This window comes from Haemaphysalis longicornis, unplaced genomic scaffold (genome assembly GCF_048455015.1).
Source record: "Haemaphysalis longicornis isolate Haplotype H1 unplaced genomic scaffold, Haemaphysalis longicornis Haplotype H1 scaffold_2, whole genome shotgun sequence".
Lineage (NCBI taxonomy): Eukaryota > Metazoa > Arthropoda > Arachnida > Ixodida > Ixodidae > Haemaphysalis > Haemaphysalis longicornis.
In genome coordinates this window covers 240,757,295-240,773,756 of record NW_027526295.1, presented here as the reverse complement: position 1 = coordinate 240,773,756, position 16,462 = coordinate 240,757,295, and the positions used below count along the sequence as shown (strand labels likewise).

The window sequence follows — 16,462 nt, the reverse complement described above, 5'->3', positions numbered from 1 at the left end:
TTCCACGTCAGGATATTGCAAGAACCACGAATTGCTCTTCATCTCCCTGGACTTCATAATGATAAAAACCTGAAATTGTGGTACTTAGCAGCAAAATAGTTGTTCTCAAATGGTTATTGCCGCTGTTTTACTTTGCAAATCAGGGGGAGAAAGGGGGGGGGGGGGGGGGGAGTTATGAGTTGTGTCCGTTTCAGGGCAGTCTAACGTCCAACTAAAGTTTTGACGTATAGGTTCCGGTAGCGGGGTATTTGATATACGCAACGAAACGAACGCTTCCCCTTTTTTATGTTGGGTCACACCTGGGTTGTTTACTTTCAGCTACTCTGGGCTCGCTCGAAGCAGACACAACACAAAATCCCCCTCCCCCTCCGGCTGTCGACATGCGCACCCAAAAATGTGAAGACGGGTGAGGTACTGCCAAATGAATTTTGCCAAATAATAATAATAATAAGATTAACAATTCAAGACAGCGCACAACACAGGACCGACAGGAAGTGTTCGTTCGGCCACGCGTTGTGCTCTGCTCCCACAGTACTTTCGGTACAGTGCTAAAAAAAGGAGGATGAAAGGAACACGCGCGCAAGTGAAGCGAGGTCAAAGTGCGGTGGAACGAAAAGTGAACGAGAAGAAAAAAAAAACGCACAAAAGAAACGACAATCACAGCGCATCAAAACGGATTCAGGGGTCGCTTGTTCCAAAGGCCGCTCGATAACAAACCAGTGACTCGTGTGGCAATGACATCGTTCCTCTTACATGGCAGGACGAGCTATGAAAAATTGCTGTACTGTGACAACATTGTCCGATACACGGCCTCGCTAAGCTGCAGTGCTCGTCATGGTTACCGTTAGAACGCAGAGTTTTTTTTTGTTGTTATTTTTAATATTCGCTGGTGCCAACAACAAGGAAACAAAAACGGCAACTCGCCCTCTGCAGAAAGTAAGGTTAAAAAAAGTGACACCAGGAGGGTGAGGGTGGGAGAGACGCGACAGATGCGGGGAACAGCCAACGGTTTCTTCTTTTTTTTTTTTTTTACAGCAGAGCTGTTTAGGCTCTTACTCCCGTCGTGGAGCGTTACCCAAAAATTATCATCATCGGCGAAGTGGAGAGGGTGAAAATGTTAGGCCATAGAGAAAGAAAGACTTGTTCGCTCTATGGTTAAGCCAAGAACTGAGGGAACGTGGCGAGGAGGCCCACGAACAGGTGGTGTGCGCGCCTCAAGGGAGTGCGCGCCTCAAAGAAAAAAACTAGTTATGGAGATCCCAGGAATCGAACCCGGGACCTTTACGCCGTGAAACCGGCAACCGAACCCACTGCGACACCCCAAAGGCCTTAGAGGTACGGGGTTAGCAGCGGCGGAGAACAATAACCTGCGCAGCCAATTAATTGGAAAGAAAAAAAGGGTGTTGGCTCGCAGTGCGCAACACGTACAAGGACAAAAAAAAAAAAAGAAGGGCCAGATAAGAATTTTTACAAGTATTAGAGCCAAATGGGGTAATTTTGAAGCGAAAAAAAAACTAAAAAAAACGAATATAGGCGTCCATAGCATGCAAGAAATCATTCCACCTCGCCTTCCCGGGCCCCCTTATTACGACACGGGAAGGCAAATGCACACGCGGGCTTGATAGGCTGGAAATAAATAATAAAATAATGAAAAAAAGCAGTAACCTAACTTCCTAAACAAAGCACGACAGGAAACATTAAAAGACTGCTGCCACATGAAAAAAAAAAAAAGAAGAAAGACGAACCAGGGGCAAGAAACCTAACCCGGGTCCTTCGCGTCATGAAACCGGCTTTTATGCGATTGCGTTCGTAGCGCGATCTCTGGAGTGCTGTTCTCCTCGTCCGTTCACGTGTGCTCGCACCTGAAGTGGGAAACGCAGACTCCGAGTTCGCGAAGCCGATTGCCGCTGGTTCTAGGCCGTGCTAACGCGGTCCAATTTGGGAGAGATGTGAAAGCCTGCAAACAAAACGACCCGGGCCTGCCACTCATGGAGACCTCTCAGCGGCAAGTTGGGAAATCCGTGTGAGGTGCAAAAGCCGGGTCTGCGACGAAGGGAGAGGGGCCGCCAGCTGTGCTGCTTCTCCAGCCTTGCACCCCTAGTGCAAGCTGCGCAATTTTTTATTTTTTTTCATTACAAAAACCGAAACAGCCTGTTTCCTACGTCGGCTCTTGTCTAGACTTCTCTAGTTTTATTGTCAGAGGCTATGAAAGAGTAAAAAAAGGAAGCACTAAAGACAAATATGCACTGTCACGAGCAGCGAAAGTGCACCGCGTGCCTCTTTAAATTTTCTGGAAAGCGTCGGCAAACGTTTGAGTCGCACATATTTTGGAAAGAAATTTCACCGAAGCTGAGAAAGGAAACGCGCAGTCTCAAACAGCGTGCCGAGTGCGGCGAAGGGCACACGTCGAATGGGATGCGAAACATTGAGCAACCGTCCCCCCTCGTCATTCACTCAAGAAAGTGATCCCAACTTCGTGAAACCACGCGAATGGCGGAAAAGAATGAGTATAATGCAGCTTTCCGGCGTCAAATACACCAGTTAGTTCAGATTTAAAGCTTCCGCATTTGAAGCATTCGCGTACACTACAGAAACCGTCCTGAGAAGCTGTAATCAGAACCGTACGAAACTATACTGGAAATTTTATTCGGCCTGCTGGCGCTTCCAACGCGAACGTTGTGGCGATTTCACTGCCAAAAGCAAAAATCGTAACTTCTGCAATCGAGTGGAAATTTCGTGGAGTTAGTTCATGGGATAAATTCAACCTTTCCAGATTACAGACACATTCTTGATGGTATTAATTCATAGCGCTTGGAATGGTACATTTACGAGAACAGCTTACAACTTGCTCTAGTCAACGACGCATGCGCACGCGCGCCTGTACCGGATCATTATTTTTTTCTTCGTGGCCCCTTTCGGGGTATTACATAAGGTAGTCGGGAGGGGGGGGGGGGGGGAGGCTCAGGTCGACTAGGATTTGTCCAAGCTAAGGACAATGGATTAGAAAGAGCCGGGTAGATTCGTGATGCTTACCCGGGTTGTCTTGCCGATGCGGCCGCCATTAGAACGCGGAAAGCTATATACAATGGAGCGACGTTGTCCTCGTCGACGTCCGCTCCATTTGAAACTCGTCGGGCAAAGCGTTATGTGCAGTATCAGGCGGAAACCAGCACAGCATGCGGCTCCACGAAAACCGCGCGCATCGGCGACCAAGGAGAACTTAAAGCTATATAGACCAGCTGCGCGCACGCATCCGGATGCATACGCGGCGCCATGGATCGGCAGTTTTAACTCGCAAAAAAAGCTATCAGCACCCGGCTTGTACCACCAGAAACTTCCACGCGCATGCGTTTTGATCCCAAAAACAGCAAGCTCCAATAAGCCCCGTCTGTGTCGGCAGAAAGAACTCAATGTCGTTGCACATTACAGTTGAAAAACACCTCGAAGTCAAAAACATTAAATGATATAGGGGTACATCGCTCTCTTTTACTCATACAATGTCGAAAGCTTTTTATAAAAAGGCAGTGCCTATTCTGTCGACCAGTGGACCGGATAATGTGCAGCATTACTCTGTGGACCAGACCACGGCGTTACGCTCAGGTGTATCCTGTGGACCGTACTACGGTATAGTTATTCCTTGTTCGTTTAAAGCGACCTAAAAAATACCAATCCACACATATTTACATAAATAGTACGGAGAATCGACTGAAGAGAACACGTTACAGCAAAAAATTGTCTTGAAAAAAAAAAAAAAAAAAAAGGAAACTGCTGCGCATGAAGTTGAACAGCGCAGGGACGGGACTAAGTGCAGAGGCGACAAACACGGACGCCCGCGTTTGTCGCCTCTGCACCCAGTCCCGTCCCTGCGCTGTTCAACTTCATGCAATGAACGAACTAGCCCAGTTACAAACTCTCCTACATAACTGCTGCGACTCTAACCCAGGGCATTAGCGCCAGAACCCAAGACTCCACCCCTGCGCCACGGAAGCCGATGAGCGGGGTTCTATTAGCAGTAGCTTAAAACACAACATAACCGTATGCATAGTTACGGGTATATACTAGTTGCAAAACTCCCCATAGGGCCATGTATCAAAATCCGGTTGCCCCCCCCCCCTGCGCTAGGGCAAGTTGACGATCCTGTCGTCGGTCGGCAGAAAGTTGAAGCAGTACTTAAGTGCTTACGGCTGCTGCTGCAAGTCATAAAAATAAAAACCATAAAGACATAGGTACTTTTTATCTAATTAACTATTTTTTTCTTGCGGGGTGTACATAACGAGTTCGTTGCTGCTGCAACGAATAATGCCCTTTTATGCGCGACATTTACAACGAAAATGATGCACTCACTTTGCAACAAACCAACCGCGAGTCTATGTATACGGATGGGCACAGTGCTTCATAATGGTTAAAGCAAATGACTTATCGCAAAAACCGAAAGCGCCGTAAATTTCTTCAGGTTAGCCCAGCGCATTTATTTGGGAATGAATCTGCAATATCTTGACCGCATCTTAACACGAGACTAATTGATGAGCGCGCTATTTTCCAAGCGTACGTCTACAAACATAAAACTGAAGGCAGGTGATGCGCTGGCGTATCATTTGCAGTACTACTGTAGCTCGGCCAAAAACCGCAAATTGCAAACGCGGATAAAAAAAAACTAAAAAAAAACATTCGTTTTGTGCAAAACTTTACGATGCATGAAAACTGCTTTGTAAATCCGGGTAATTGGGGCACCTACTTTGTGGCATGTGGACCAAACGGTATATACGCCAGAAATGTCCCGCGTGCTTTGAATGTTTGGCGCATTCATTTACCTCGTCGTGTTTTTGCTCGGAAGCGGCGTGTTTTGACGCAAAGCTATAGGCAACCGAGCGCGGTCGTAAAGAGGTAACGTTGGTGCGAGTAAACCCGAAGATATCTTGGCACGCCGACGATAGCGACGGCTCTTGTGAATTCGAATCTGCTCCTTTACAGAGCAGTTACAGGCTTGCCTGCCTTCTATGCTAAGAAGGAACGCGATAAAGTCTGCTTCAGCAAGACCACAACTATCTCGAGTCCACGCACGCTAAAACCAGCCAGGTATACGCACGTGTTACAGATCGACTAGTTATTTCGCTTCGCTGAGATTTGGATCGCGTCCTGTAGCGGATGTACTTCTCCGGTAAAAAAAAAAAAAAAGCATACATTAGAAGCAACTTGACTTACACTGGTATTCGAATACCAGGGTGTTTGCCACCTTCGGACCCCACACAGACCAAACGCCCTCTTTTGTTATTCCTCTTGTATACTGTTGATTTGGGCCGCCTTTTTTTCTTTCGGTTTCGTTACTCTACTTACTGCGACGCTGGCGAGTTCTAGTACTTTTCCGCTCAAATGACCTTGACCCCAGCTCATATTGTTTGGCGCAATAAGCACGAGAACGGAACGGGTAAGATATCACCGCATCCGGCATCCTACGGATTTTTTTTTTTTTTCATGCGATGCTCCCTAGTAAGCTGTACTTGCGTGGAATAACAACGACAAATAGAACCACAAACAAGCGCGCGGGATAAAAATAACGTAACTACGGCAGCCAACAAAAGCGCGAATATGGCGTAATTCGACAGGCAGCAACTTGTATCGGGTTTGTAAGCAAATATTCGAACACACAAAAAATCACGCACGACAAATACTGCCACAGGGTGACGACACACACACACATAAAATCTTGCTAGCTACACGAACAGAGCTGAGTTACGAAGTGTCCAATAAGGTTGTCCAAGCTTTTTCGTTCTTTTTTTTTTTTTTTTTTTTTGACGCCTTAAGTTGGAAATTTCTGCTGAACATGTAGAACGCGCTATAGCAGCAAGTAGGCGGAACTTGTGAAACAAAGCCAGGCAACTCGAGAACGTGATTGTCGCCATAGCGAGTGCCACAAATACAAAAAAAATCAGGAAATTTCGTACGAAATGCACCAGAATTGGCGGACGCTATGCCTTGCCGAGCACATTAACCAGCACAATGGAATGCCGAAGTTTATCGCGAAACTGAGTCACAAAAGGGAACGCCAGACGTTCCAGCCACCGACCGCTAACGGCGAATGACAGTAATTCCTTAAGGTCTAGGATTGCATCGTAAACGTTGATAAGACACGGGCTGCCTAATCTTGTTTATAACACCGTGGTCCAAATGGTGCTGACGAGAAAGAAGGCCTCTCGATGGCTTTTAACCTCAGTCCACGAGACCGCTAACTTGCCTTAGCCAGTGAGCGCGCGTTCTTTTTTTTTTTTTTTTTTTTACTTAATTTTACACGGTTAAGCCACAGTGTACGGCACATTGAGGCGTTTTAATATCGTCCATGGCAGTTGAACGCTATAATACGCCGCTCAACGTTAGAATTCGTCGACGGTCTCTCCACAAACGCGTGTACCACCTTATTTGTGCGCTTGACGTGTGTCTGCTATTCGCATTGGTTGTTTGATTGAAATTATGAGAACAAGGCTCACCCGGCGCTAAAATCTTGTCGCAGCCGCCCTGTCATGGTTGAAACCAGTGGCAAAGTGAAACGGCGGGTCACCTCTGGCCCCAACAGCGTCCGCATTACCTGCTCGTACGGAGCCTGACTGAACCCATCCATCGCGTTTTGCTTCCCTTCTAACTCGCCTCGCGTTTGATAGGCCGCGGGATAAAAACAGCGACGCTACAAAAGTCCAGCTCAACGCACCATCGAATTTTGCTGTTTGTAGTTACGGTGCACACACAAAAAAGTAAAAGCATGGATAGACAGTACAAGTATTTTTCTTGCAACTTTTTCAAGCGTGACATATGAACGGCGAATGACAGAACGTCGCGGCTTCGAGTCACGAGTAGGGATAGTTAGTTGACAGTCACGGAGGAAAGAAAACTTTCCTCTATGTTGACAGTGCTCACCGAAACAGTTCTGGCCGAAAACAGGCAAGCAGATGGCTGTTCCGACGTTCGGCGAGACGACGGTCGAGGCTGGTGACCTGGAAGGGGTGCTCGCCGAGAACAACGCCGTCTGCACCGTGAGACACAATCGGAGCGGCGCTCGCCCGTCGAGTTGAGAGCCAGCCAGCGCACAACGCCACTCCGCTCGACGGGCGCCGTTCGGTTTTTCGCGCACTTTCAAGGCCGGTGTTGGTGATAGCAGCGGCGGCGCCTCGGGCTCTTCCGGAAGCTGTGCTGGCTGTGCAGCAGCCAAGCGGAGAGGCTGAAGCGGGCTACGCTTGGCCACGTGACCCCCGACGACGTAGTGACGCCACCGCGCCCTCTGGAAGTGACGTTGTTCCGCGTCTGTTTGGCTGCTGCATAGAGTTAATACTGGCTGCTGGCCTCCTTTGCTTTTATGTTGTGCCGCATCTGTCGTCGTTTCCTTCTGTCACTCCTCCTCTCCCCTTGTTTTGAGTACATCAAAGAGTTACTGAGCGTGAAAATGAGCCTCACAAGCGCAAAGAAAAAAAAAAAGCGCGTTGCAGGAGAAAGCCAGCTGTTGCTTTTCGGTTTGTATGTTTGTACCCGCGGGCATTTTCCAGCCGCCTTTCTTTCCTTCACATTCTTTTTAAATTTTCTCCTCGTGAATGCGCTTTTTAATTTTTTTTTTTTGGGGGGGGGTGCATAAACTTTCTTTCCCGAGCACCCCAAGGTGAACAGTCTGAGATATGCACGAAAATGCGTAATTGGAGAAATTGTGACATGTAGTCATTATAACAGTATAAATGTCTGACGCAAATGTGGTGCGAATGTTTGGTTGAATAGTGTAAAAAGGTGCTGTCTCAGTTGACCTGCTGCTTCATTGTCATCAAGACAACGTGAGACAATTCTCAATATTTCTGTATACGTTGCATTTTTTTATATCCCTCCATCTTATACAACAATATACTCGCCGCCCCACACGAATGAAACCAAAAAAGGAGCCGCGCAATTCCGATGACCGCAGGCAAGCTCATTCCTACATGTCACACTGCTGCATGGTACCCGCCACGCTCTTTAGCTATGACTGCAACTCCTGCCTTTGGACGTCCAACGCCCTGTACCACATGGTTGGGAAGTAGAAGGGCATAACGGAATTACCAGAAGTCCTCGCACGGACAGCGGCGCAGTGGGAGGTCCGGCTAATGTTTCTCAATATTACCTAGAGTGGAAACTGTCGCTGCAATCGCACGCCTCTATGGGAATTGTGGGTACCCGGTGAATCGGATTGGCAGCAAGCGGCTATATGCAAAAAGCTACGGATTAGACCTGTCGGATTTGAAGCGCGTGTTTTAGTTCTGTTTTCGGCATGCTTTTTAGGGGCGAAGCTCCTAAAGCCATGGGTCTGTCCATCCCTTGTGTCTCGTGGTACGTAACCGCCGCATGCTTTCGGAGATGTCGCAAAGTGGGCCGCGTTGCACGCGCAAGAACCGGCTGCAACCGGCAGCGCAAACTCGGTACCGGGAGCGCGAGCTTGTCTGTGTTCGTCAACGGAGGCGCGAGCGCACGTGCACTGCGAGGGGGAGATCACGCAAGAGATCACGCCACGAACGCAGGCAGTCGTTCTCGGAGATCGAACGAGACGCAAGGACCTTTGCTCGTTTCCTCTCGTCTTTTTCGGGCACAAGTTCGCCCTAAATAAAAGTTCTTCCTTTACCGTTGTGTCCCATCCTACGTGACAAATTGTGGTGGAGGTGCGGGGTGGTCCTCGATGGCGCGGGGTCTTTCACCAGGTCTGGGCCTGGGAGCATTGACTCCGAAAATAATAGTTGATTTGTACAATGTACGCACACAGTCTTACGTCTTTCTTAATGATGTAACGGGCGAACTTTCACGGGAGATTTACGGTTACCGATGATCTCCCCCTCTCGAGCTTCGCCCCACTTATCATCGTTCATTCCGTGGATATGGCGTGATTTTTTCTTTCTTTTAGGCATGGCAATTTCTAGCATTCAATGGCTATATGTCCAAATAACCACGTAATTTTCATTTAGCACATGTGCTCGCATTAGCGGGGAGTTTCTCAACATGAAAGGGTGACCACATGCAGTGTAGGCGACAAACGAGACGGAAAACGTAACTCAATAGCTACAACAAACAGATTGTGTGGGCGACGGCGACAAGCAAAAAAAAAAAAATAATAGCCGCCAATGTCCTCCACCGTCGTCGCTCGTCGCCACAGTTCACTGCATCATCGCTGCCCCCCGCTTGTGGGCTGCTCTAGCCGGCAAAAAGCGAGCGAGTGTCCCGGCAGCCTGTGTATGCGGCGTGCCGCTGTCGCTGTACATTTTGAGTTACCATTTTTGCGTCGCTCGTCGCCGTCGCTGCGTGTGGTTACCCCTTGAAGCATGCACTGACAGACACAATGAGGTAACATACATGGCGATTCGGCAAGCCGGTATTTGTTTCCCATTCGAAGCATTAATGCAATTTCATAACGTTTTGCGCGCGTGCTTGAAGAGTTACGTGCGGTAACAGGCTTCGCCTAGAGCTTTATTTATATCTTCTCGGACAAAACAAATAAATACAACGCGACTAAATCCCTTTTGTATCGCTAGCGGTTGCATCTGCTTCGCCTGCTCAGAGTGAAGCAGATAATAATAATACAGTACTGAGAGAAAGCATGAACACCGTTTAAGGCAATCTATATAATTAATTTTGAGCTAATTATCACAAAAAAATCAAAAATACGGCATATAGTTTGGAGTATGTAATAATTTATAAATATATACGGGACGGCCCGCTGTATCTGGCGGCGTGAGCGAAACGCAGGACTCCTACTTTTTTTTCTTTCTAAGCACAAGAATTATTTCTCAAACTAAGCACTCTAACGCAGCAGTTTAAGACAAAGTAAAATTTATCAATCGCGGCACTTTTGGCAGCATTTTTAAATCAAAAACTTCATATGTGTAGCCACAAAGTCGTTACCGGCCGTGCCACGCCGAACTTCCGGCCGATACCGGGCATGGTAGCCCACCACTAGGCACGGAGCGCTTTCGCAGAATCACGTCGACACTAGCGCCAGGTTCCACTCTAGGTAAGCTAGCGAGAAGCTCTATGGTCCCGCCGTGGCCTCCGCGATCGGCTGCGCGCCGCCGGTGGCCGATCGTGGAGGCCACGGTTCCGCTGACCAGTGGTGTCATAAAAAACCAGCGCGGCCTGGTGACCAGGGCCGTTCAAGCTGCAGCTCGCCGGGACATCCGGAACTAGGGACGCCACCTACCAAGGATGACCGGCAACCATCCCACGCTACTTTCCTCCCATTCTCTGGTAGCAATAAACGTTTATTTCTCTTCGTCCTTCCTCCCGGAATGCATTTTCAAAGCTTTGAGGAGTCGAATCGTGCGGATGCGTCTTTTGTCCCACATTTCACTGACGCTGTCTTAAACAAATACGCGGCCATAAAATCAATTTCCTTATGTGATTGGACCTTATATTTTGTATGCGCACCCGCCGCGGTGGCTCAGCGCTGAGCTCCACCTCCACCGGCCGAACAATTCTGAACCAGCCTAGGGCTGCGCTCACCACTTCAACACCCCCAGGCCGATGCAACTCAGCTTCCGCATGAGATGCACCAATTCATTGATGTGGCCTGTTACGAATGAGCCCGCCGCTGGGCTTTGTTTCAACACTCCTCGGTTGTGCGGCGAAGCCTCCGCTACGTGCGCCTTTCAAGCAGCCCCCCCTACCCGCACCCCCCCTCGTTTCGGTGACTCACGCTTGCACGTTTCGACTTGTCTGGATCTTTGGCGCCTATCTATCGGCGCGATCAACCTTCGATGGCGTGCCGACGCAACACGTAGAGACCTGCCCCAAGGACACAGAAGCCCCGCGTCCGCTGCAGAGACCTCATCTCTCCCCTCTCTCGGACTCAGCGTGCGCCGCTACTACCGACTGCTCACGAACTCTGGAAAGGGCGTTGTGTGTCTGTGCCGTTCGTGTCGGGTGCACAATCTAGAGGGAACGCTTGTTTCGACCGTTAGCGCTTTGGGTATAAATACGACCGCCCCCAAGCGCTATTGTTCATTCCTGTTTGAGCAGTGAATCAATGCCATCACTCTGCTCGAGTCCTGTCCTCTAACCTTGCCCGTCGGGGCATTGTTCTTTGGCTTCGGCTCATCTCTCGCTATGAAGTAAACGAGTTACGTTTTGCCTACGGCTTCTGGACTTCTTCAAGGCTGCAACATTGGCTGGCCGCTCGCTTCAAACCACGCTACCAAACGTATGTCGGAGGCGACGGAGCTCGGCTCGGGTCGGCCTTCCCGTACGCAGCAACGGGTCGTCAGCGGTGGGATGACAACGTCGCAACAGGCCCCACTGCCCTGGAACATGCATCCAACGCACCATCCGGATCGCAGAGACGCCAGAGCTAAAACAATCTTCAAACGGTACGGCAAAAACTCCACCACAGTATACACGGACGCAGCCTCCTATCGCGGGAGGAGAGCTCTGTTGTGACTACAGCTCAAGCCCTCCTCACAAGTGCATCAATTCCTACCACCCATGCACTACAGGCAGAAGAACTGGCCATAGCCTTAGCAATTGCTCGAACCCCTGCAGAGATCATTATTATACGGACTGCCAACAAGCATGCAGAGCATTCCCGAGCGGCTTCGTCTCACCCCCCCCCCCCCCCCTACAGAAATTATGCTGCAGCATCCTACACAACACCGCGTAAGGATTATTTGGGTTCCCACCCATGCCGAAGTGCCTGGCAACGAAGCTGCCCACAAGCATGCCCGAGATTTGCCACACCGGGCTAGTCAGGAGTTCGGCGAGCAGTAGCGTGACTGTACCCTCTTGTCCTACAAGGAAATCACGCAGCACTACCGCCTGCAGCGAACAAGGTACCCTCCTCCACACAAAAACCTCACAAAAGAACAAGAACGCCACCTTCGAGGTATTTAAATCAACACCTTTCCCCACCAAACTAGAGCCCACATTCTGCCCCCCACCCTGTACTCCTCGCCATGCCGCTTCTGTGAGGCTCCGGGCACACTTTACCTGCGATAAGAACCCCGTGCCCTTCCCCTCCCCGGAGCACTGTCCAGCTCGGACCCTGATGACCTGCTTTGGCTGGTGAAGAGAGCCCAAGAAGCCGGATGGTCTCAAGGAGTCCTGGAATAAGGACTCTTCCCCGAGGCGAACTGCTTTATAGGGACGTTTATTCCTCCTCCCCCTCAGCGCTGCTGCTAAGCCCAAAGACGCAGGTTACATCCCGGCCGCGGTAGCTAGCTGCTTTCCGGTCGAGGCGAAAAGCGACAACGCCCGTGTGTTGAGATTTTGGCGCACGTTAAAGATAGCTAAGTGGTGAAAATGAATCCTCGGGGCGATGAACACCACAATCAATCAAACCTCGTTAGCGCGCGAGTTTCCCAGATGCACTTCTTGAATCTTCGAGTCCGTTTTCCGCCTTTTTATCTTCTACACTTTAGGTCTTGCTGCAAAAATACCGCATTTACTCTGATCTAAGCACCCCCGTTTTTCCACCGTCGCGATGCCCAAAGTGAGGGGGGTGCTTAGATTCGAAAAACCTATAGTCCCCCCCCCCTCCCCTCCCCCGCCACTTTTTTTTTCTTGGACGTATCTCGATGAGACAGGCGCAAATAATGATGTTTCATTTGGCGAACATTCGAAAGAAACATAGGTACAGACAGTGAACCAACCGCTTACGTACTTGGTCACAACGTCAACTCGCACCGGTTCTCACGCGTCTGAAATCCACCTTGCGATGGTTGCTTAGAAAAGGGGGTGCTTAAACTCACACGCACTTTTTTTTTTCAATTCTTTTCCCCGAAAGTAGGGGAGGGTGCTTAGAATCGGGGGCTGCTTATAATAGCAAAAATACGGTATATCGCTTTTCCTACACGTACTTGAAGAAAAAAATTGGCCGCGTATTTGCTTCTTTCGTTGCAAATGTCGTCAAAAGACGATAGTCTTTATCGACTTTTGCCAAGTAAATGCCTCCCTTCGCTTTCCCGCTCCCCTCTCATGTTGTTCCTCTTGCGTCGCGCTCCTCCCAAGGTAAAGACGCCAAAGGTTTGCTTAAATTATTTTAAATTTCCCGCGTTCCACTGCTCCAAACCGGGTGTCTCGATGCCAACGCTGCCGTACGGCGAAGACGCGCGTGAATCGAGGCGCCCTACTTCAACGTTTATAGAACCGCGTTTCCCTACTCCACGTGCGTTCAAAGCAGAACGTGGAACCTATATAGTGGAACCTTTCGTAACTGTTGCCGGTTGATTCCTTAAAATGCCGCAAGAAGCTATAGTGGCGCGGGCGACAGCAGGCGACGGCGAAGTGAATTTTTTTTCTGGAGTTGATGAAGTATTTAATTTCGCCAAAGTCAAGCATGTATAATTTTTTATAAAGGAACACTGGAAACATCACTTCTGTATTAATTTGTTGTCTTATATTTGCGTAATGTCTTGTTCTTCTTCAACAATGTTGACAGGTATGAACATTACACCGGACGTAGACGGGTAGATTTAGCTGTGACTATATAAGACTATTGCGCAGGCAATGTTATACTTTGGCCGGGTGGCTGAATCGAGTCACAGATAGACAGACGGACCGACAGACATATACCGACAAACCAACATTTCTAGGTTTAAGTAGCCCAAGAAAGACAATCGTCTTTAAAAAAAATGGCTCCAATCCACGCTGCGAAGGTGGTTGGAAAGCAAAGCATTAAACAACACCCAAAACAGTTGCCCATGCGACGCCACTTAAATTCACACACGTGGCTCTACAAAGAGTGAAACCATAGATTCTGCCAGCCGTTACATGGAATTTGCAGGGGCGGCTTCCCTAACGCCTCAGCATCGTCGGCCACGGCCGGGCTAGAGCGGCGGACGACGCCGCCGCTCTAGCCCGGCGGTGAGTCGGAAGTGAGAGAAAACGGATAGGAGCGTCTTTCGAAGGGTGAGACAGAGCGGAACCTATACTCCGTTTCATACATCAGGTGCAACGCTTTCAAAACTAGCGCTCTTGTTTGCGCCGTGTACTCCCGCGACCAAAAGCAGTGCGTTGCTTGCGCTGAGCGAGAAACAATAAATGCTTCGCCGGCAAGTTAAAGCATAAATAGTTATCATCAGCTCAACAAAAAACGCCCGTGCTGCCGGAAAAACAATCGAAATATGTGAATTGGTATTTTATGTTTGTCGCTTTCGTATCAGGCTTTCGCTCTCCGCACAACCTTGATCGTCGTTTTTAGTTTACTCTTTGAGCCAGCGCTGAAAAAATGGCGTCCAGCTCTCGGGCTTCGACCACCTCTCCTGTACTCATTTTTTCGAGGGTTCGTACAACAAAGTTGTGAAAGAACGCCAAGCAAGTAATTGCAAATGTGTACGCCCGTACCAGGATGCGTTTTCCGGAGAAATCTGTGTGGGAAGTACTGCGTGTTGTGAGCGAGGACACCGGAGTATCCCCCCCCTACCATGGCGAAATTGAAGGCGGAGTGTCTGTGTGGGCCTTTGGCGTCTCCAAAGAAAAGACCTCGCGACGTGAAGATTTCAAGCTCGCGAACCGTCAAACATAACAGCTTCACAGTCCATGCCATTCGTCTGAAAGTGCACAGCATGTACGCCAAGAGGGAGGTCCCAACACTGGACAGTGTGCGACAGGCTGTCAACGAAGACGACGACTTTCCGAACTTCATGAAAACCACCTTGTGGAGGTTAATGAAGGACATCGGCTTCACCATTGATAAGAGAAAACGGAACCTTGCGCTGATCGAGCGCAGCGACTTCATTGCCTGGTGCCTCAGGTACCTGCGGGCGATCAAGGAATTCCGAAGACAGGGCCGGTGGGAATCGTTCTTTGCACATTTCCTTACGCGGCATGTTTAGATTGCCTTCATATAACACTTGATGTTAGCATTGCAACTTTATTACCGTAATAGAGAGTATTACATCTGAATTAGAAACTGAAAAAGAAAATCGGCTAAGCAAGGTTGTCCTTTGCACAGAGGTGGCATTTCACGACTTTTGTTTGGTTGGGTGGGGTACTTGCCTGAATCGGTGAGAGTTATTCGCTAAATCTCCGCCGTTTGGCGCGACAAGCCAGACCAACAAATCTGCCAAAAGTGTAACTCATTGCTGTGGATAGGGCCATCTCGTCTTCACTGAAGCAATAAATCAACATAAACTGTACAGCCCTCACTCCCCTAAAAGAAGCGAGGCACCACAGCTGCGCACGTAGTCTATTTCTGTTTGCCGTCGCCGCAAATGATGGGGACTGCCAATATATTCTTGCCGAATCAGGCAAGTGTGATACGCAAACTTACCACGAATTAAAACTGACTGCGTGCCAAATTTAGGCCCGGAGAAGGGACTTGTAACGCCGACAATTTTTTCCCCCGATTGCCTCTGGCAGCTGTGCATGTACGTAAGAGCAGTAACCGTATTAATTGGAAACAAAAAATAGAACATGCATAAGAATGATATTTGTACTTTTTTGTTCAAGTTCTCCTGTGCAGTATTTGCGAACAAGATCATGCCAAGTCTCGTGCTGCTGCAGTGGGTGTGTTTACTTGTGTGCACTAACTCGTGCGCTCGTTCGTTTTGCTTTGCACAGGTGCATCATCTACTTAGACGAAACATGGGTCAACGCAGGGCACACAAAGGAATACATTTGGCAGGACACGACTGTGAAGTCATCTCAAGATGCTTTCCTGAACGGTCTGACGACAGGATTGTCTGCGCCTACGGGCAAAGGGGCCCGTTTGATTCTTGTACATGCTGGGAGCAGCGCAACAGGTTTCGTCGAAGGAGCTGCTGACTACTTCCGAGCAAAAAATGGGAGCAGCGCTGACTATCACTCTGAGATGGATGGCAGATACTTTGAGGATTGGTTTACCGACAAGCTTTTGCCGAACATTCCGACCAAAAGCGTTGTTGTCATGGACAATGCACCATACCACAGTGTAGCCCTTGAAAAAGCGCCTACCAAGTCGACGCGCAAAGCTGATATTCAGCTTTTGCTCACAAAGAACATTGTTTCATGGTCACAGGACATGGTGAGAGCTGAGCTGCTGGAACTTGCAAAAAAGGTCAACTCATCCAGTATTGTGTACCGCATCGACACTTTGGCGGCTACGCGCGGCAATGAAGTGTTTCGTGCACCACCATACCACTGCAAGTTAAACCCAAGTGAACTTGTTTGGAGCCAGGTGAAGGGGTACATTGCAGCACGCAACACGGCTTTCACTTTGACTGCAGTTGAAAAGCTTCTGCCGGAAGCACTGGCATCTGTAAGCCAGGAAAACTGGCAAAACTGCTGCACTCATGTAGAGCAAGTTGAGGCTGAAGCGTGGGAACGTGACATGGTTGTAGACAGTGAAGTTGAACCAATGGTTTTCAGCATTTCTGTTTCGTGCAGCTCCTCCTCCCATGAGTCGAGTGCTCATTTTAGTGATGAATGAAGTGGCATTGATGAACTTGTTTGGCTTACCAGGAATGTTGGACCTGTCAGTGGCTGCTTTGTTCACGAGGGT

General features: G+C 49.1%; 1 protein-coding gene across 1 annotated transcript in view; it reads right to left on the bottom strand.

The window, feature by feature from the left end:
* The window catches only part of LOC144170252 (uncharacterized), a 48,822-nt gene extending 41,596 nt beyond the window's left edge, over positions 1-7,226 (bottom strand). Inside the window, exon 1 of the mRNA XM_077699923.1 lies at positions 6,907-7,226. The gene's annotated coding sequence lies outside the window, so the exon portion shown is untranslated. The remainder of the gene's footprint in view (positions 1-6,906) is intronic.
* Between the last annotated feature and the right edge of the window lie 9,236 nt (positions 7,227-16,462).